A 5,130-nucleotide genomic window follows, 5' to 3' on the forward strand; every position below is an offset into this window, starting at 1 on the left:
TCTCAGGGGAGTAAAGTGCACTCGACGCAGCAGCGCGGCAAGCAGGTAAGGTTTAAGTACCGAGATCTCCCAAGTAAGAAGCGACATGACAAAAGGAAATGGCCTCAAGTTGCAGCAGGGAAGGCTTAGATTGGATTTGAGGAAAAATTTCTTCACTGAAAGGGTGGTCAGGCCTAGGAGCAGGCTGCCCAGGGAAGTCCCCATCCCTGGAGACATTTAAAGGATGTCCAGATGTGGTGTTTAGGGACCTGATTTGGGAGGGGCTTGGCAGTGCTGGGGCAACAGCTGGGCTCAGGGACCTTAGAAGGCTTTTCCAACCTAAAGGATCCTATGGTTCTGAACAGCCTTGACCCCTCTGGCTCTAACACAGCACCTGGATATGGAGGGAGGGAGGGAAATCCTCTCTTCACATGTGCCAATTTATCTGTGAAACTCATCCCGGCAGGACAGCATGAAGACTGAAAGTGTAAGAAGATGTGGGGTGCAATGAAGAATCTGACAGGAGCATCCAACACACAAGTGCACAAGTTTTGCTTTTTGCTTGGATTTAAACTCAGAAGTTGTATGGAATTTGGAAATGAGATGGGATGTTTCAGAAGAAGAGGAAGGAGGAGAAGAGGAAGTTGTTGTTACAGTCCTGGCAAAATCTTTTGTTCTAGCTAAAAAAAGAAGTTTTAAGTTTTTTTTTTTTTTAAACAAAACAAAAAAAAACCAACAAAAAAACCCCAGAAAATGTGGGTTTTTTTCCTTCAATATTATATTCGTTAGTGTTATATGAAGTGTTGTTTTATTTCTTGGTATTATGAACTCTATGTAATTTGTTTTCTGTGTGAAGCTAACTTTATGGATGGGTTGGTTTATATTTGAGGTAGAATTAATTTATAGGTTTCTTTAATAAACTTATGATAGGTAATTTTGGGATTTTGGTTTTGTTTGTTGTATGTATAAACATAGAGATTTGGTATGGCTAGATTGGCTGCTGGAGTTTTGGGTGTTAATTTATTAGATGGCTTTTGTTAGATGCAGGTTTTAATTTTTGAATTTTTTTTTTTAATGTAGTGGTTTTAAGGTGGCTTTTAAGAATGGATTGTATTGTTTCATGCTGTTTGTAGTTGGTGTACGATAAGGGATATGGTGTACTGCTTGAGTGTTATGGTTTTAGTGTTCCTAAGTTCCGATTCATTTCTGGTATGATGGGTTTTTTAGTTTTATCTTTGGGGACAGGGGCATTTTTATGGTGGGTTTTTATAGGCAACATTTTTTTAAATTTGGGTAGTGGTCTTTTTTAATATTTTAATAGTTCTGATTTTTAATATTATGCTTTTAAGTTATTTTTTTTAAATTCTAAGATAACTTTTATAGATTATTGTTTATTTGTGAGTTAGCATAAAGGTAGAGCTTTGGGGGCTTTTTGTAGTAATGTCTGGGGTCAGTTGCAGTTTTGAGTTGAGTGAGTTGGTTTGATTTTTTTTATGGGTTTTTGTTTTTATTAGCAGTTTCATTTTCAGTGTGTAATTGAGTTTTTTGGGTTTTGGAGATATTGGTTTAGGAGGACGTTTAAGATTGGAATGTATGGAGGTTTTTGGCTAGTTATAGTGGGATTTCTAAATTTACTTACAGTTAGGTTTATTTGCATTTATATTTGGGTCGTGGGATCTTTGGTGATAGAAATAGGTTTTGTTTGGATCTGCTGCGACGGGACGAGCGTGCTCTGCGTGCCGGTGCTGACCGAGGCACAGGATTGTTGTGGTTCTGATGTGTCAGGTAAGTGAATTTGTATGCTTTAATATACAGATAAAAATAGAATAAATATAAATTTAAAAATAAATATTAAAATAAAGTGGTAAACATAAATATAGAAAACAAATAGATAAATATACAAAACTATAATATGTACAGTATATTGTTGTAACATATATAGAAATTATAATCTACTATTTAAATGCAAAGATAGTAAATATAGATTGTAAATATAAAAATATTTAAATATAGTTAAATTAAATTGAGGATTTTTTGGTTTTTATTAGCTTATAGGTTGGAGGTTTTGTATATAATATAAATATAAATAATATAAAAATAGAAATTAAATATACAAATACATCATATATATACTGATACCTATAAATATTTAATTTAAATAAATATAAGTGATAGAAATATCTGATATAAAAATAATATATCTATTATTATATTAAAATATTCTCTCATATATATAATGTCTAATAATAAGAAAATTATAAATTTAAATGTGAATAGAATTATGAGAAGTAAAATTATTCTTCTTTTTAAATATGGTTTAAATAAAGAGGTGTCTTTGGTTTTTATTTGGTTAGAGGTAGGGCTTTTATTTTAAATAATATATGTATTATAGAAATGTAAATCTAAATATATAATATATAAAGATATATTACAAAACTCTGAGTATAAATTTATTATAAATATAAATATATGTAAGTAAAATGAAGAGATGACTATAGTATATAAATAACATTATCGGGCCAGATAAATATAAATATACATGTGAATATAAATATGAAAATATAATTTAAAAAAATGAAATACAGTTGAAATTAAAGGGGTTCTTTTTTGCTTTTATTTGGGTAGAGGCAGGGAATTTATTTAAAGAATATAAGTGTTACAGAAGTAAAAATCCTAAAACAGAACTATATAATCAATATGGAAAAATATTGTATAAAAATATATAAATAAATCTAAGTAATAGGAAAAGATGTAACATAGAATATAAATTTATTATAAATAAAAATGTATAGCTAAACATTATACATCAATATACATTATAAATATACTTGTGAATATAAATATTAAAAAAATTTAAAAATTTAAATATTTAAATATTTTTTTAAATAAATTGTTGGGGGTTTTTTTAGATCCTATTGGGTTAGAGACAGGTTTGGTTTTTTTTTTTCCTTCCGGGTTGTTTTTTGGCATTTATTTTAGAGGAGTTGTGTTCTCTTTCTCTGCCTTCCATGGATGCAGCCTCAAGGTGCGCGGCAGCCCCTGGCTGGGGTCGACGGCAGTGCTGCCGCCTTGTGGGCAGAGCGCGGTACTGCAGTCCTCCACCGACAGGCAGCCGCGCCGCCGCCATGTTGGGAGTGGTGTGTCACGGATGTCAAGGAGTCGCCTGACCTTCTCAAGTTGGTGGCAAAAAGGGTGGGAAAATTGAAGACAAACACCCCCCCCCCCCCCCCCCAACCCGGTCCGTCTAACCGGATTGCCTGGACGGCACCCCGAGGCAGGTGCGGCCCCGGCGGGATTCTTTGTGGCATTTCGAGTGCCGCGGACACGGGCTGTGGGCTCTGCGCAGCCGCAGACGGGCATATTTCAATTGGTTTCTGACAGGCATCGGCGAAAACGCCTCTCAGCCAGGGTCCTCTCGTCCGCTTTCCCGCCCTTGGCGAGCCGAGCCGCAACGAATTCTTCTGAAGTGCCGAATCTTGATGACTGTAGCCGAAAATAGCCAAGTTCGGCTGACGAGCTGATAATAGCCAAGAGTAGACAAAAAAAGCCGAGTTTAGCCGAGGAGCCGGAAATTACCGAAAATAGCCGAGTTATACCGAAGAGCCGAAACATGCCGAAAATAGCTGAGTTAGGCCGAAGAGCCGATGACAGCCGAGTGTAGCCGAAAATAGCCAAGTGTATCTAACATTAGCGAGTTTAGACGAAGAGCTGAATATGACCTAGTTTAATCGAACTGTGCTGAGGTCAGCCGAAGAGCCGAACCAAGCCGAATTTAGCCGAGTTTAATGGAACAGAACCGAACGACGCCGCCTTCGGCCGAATTGAACGAGCTCAGCCGAAACAAGGCGAGACCAGCAGAACCATACGACCGTACAAGATGGCGGCACCCTGGCTGTCACTTGGTGCAGTACAAGACAGTGGCACCTGGGCCGTTCGGGGTGCTGTACAAGATGGCGGCGCTTCGTATTAACTTGGTGCTCGTACAAGAAGGTGGCATCTGGCTGTCACGGGGTTCTGTACAAGATGGTGGCGCTCGGACCATTACGGGGGGCCCTATAGAATGGCGGCACCCTGCTCATCCCGGGGTGCCGTACAAGATGGCGACGGCCGCCCGCATCACGTGACGCCGGACGAAGATGGCGGCTTTCAAGGCCGGGAATTTTTCGATTTGTGGCGCTTTTTGCATGCCTTCCACGGGTCCCCAGTGGCAGTGATGGCATTTCGGTTTGTCTGCAGCGGGCGGCGTCACGGGAAATTATTCCTAGGCCCAGGTGTTGGTGTCGGCATTTTGATCAGGCAGCTGTCATATCGGCTACGCCTTGGGGTCCTTCTCGAAGTACTCGGGGCGTGGCCGGGGCGGGACGCCGTATCGACGCGGTGATGTCATTGGGCGGTGCTATGCCTGCAGTGCGCCGGGGCGGACGGTAGGCGGCACTGTGTGGGCTTCTCAGGAGATGGGTCCGGGGTGGGACGCAGTTGCGGTGGCGAGGTTTTTGTGAGGGGTGCGCTTGGTGGTGACTGATAGCTGTGGTGATAGATTGCTGGTTTATGCAATTACATAATCATGATGCAATTACCTCTGAGTTGTGTCTTTATTTGACTGGTAATGTAGATGGGAGTACTGATGATGTGGTTAATGGATATTGCTATTTGTTACTGACGGCTGGAGCAGTAATTGGGACCCTATAAAGTATATATTAAAAGCAATAAAAGCTATATGTCTGGTGCAGCAGTAGAAAATTTCAGGCTCCCAGGCAGTAAATAGTTTTCTTTAAATCATTATAGTTTGGGGTTTTTTACTCCCAGGGACCCTGAAAGTTTGTACTGCTGCTTTTTTATTCTAAAGCTAAAAAGGAAGATAAAGTTAGAATTACAGGGAAAGAAAGGAAGGAAAGAAAGAAAGTAGGGAAAGAAAGGGAAGAAAGAAAGAAAGGGAAGAAAGAAAGGAGGAAAGAAAGAAAAGTTCTTGGGTAGTATATTTACTATATATTTCCTCAGAGCAAAGGCCTTCTGCAGTTGCTGGGCTGTTCGCCCAGCTTGGAACACTGCACACTCTCTACAGCTTCCACAGATTGTCGTCCGTGGTTGTGGATTGGGAACGTTGCCAGGGTGGGCATCACAGAGGGAGCATGGTCACACTGGGAGGTTTTC

The 5,130-nt window shown here is 39.8% G+C and overlaps 1 long non-coding RNA gene across 2 annotated transcripts; it reads left to right on the forward strand.

Annotated features, from left to right (window-relative positions):
* The first annotated feature begins 2,441 nt into the window (after positions 1 to 2,441).
* On the forward strand, positions 2,442 to 4,555 carry LOC127060223 (uncharacterized). Of its 2 annotated transcripts, none has more exons than XR_007778985.1 (2): positions 2,442 to 3,257; positions 3,361 to 4,555. It is a non-coding gene; the product is annotated as an uncharacterized LOC127060223 (long non-coding RNA). The 2 variants fall into 2 exon arrangements; XR_007778986.1 differs by having other exon boundaries at positions 2,442 to 3,171.
* The last annotated feature ends 575 nt before the right edge of the window (positions 4,556 to 5,130 follow it).

Source organism: Serinus canaria, chromosome 17 (assembly GCF_022539315.1).
Source record: "Serinus canaria isolate serCan28SL12 chromosome 17, serCan2020, whole genome shotgun sequence".
NCBI lineage: Eukaryota > Metazoa > Chordata > Aves > Passeriformes > Fringillidae > Serinus > Serinus canaria.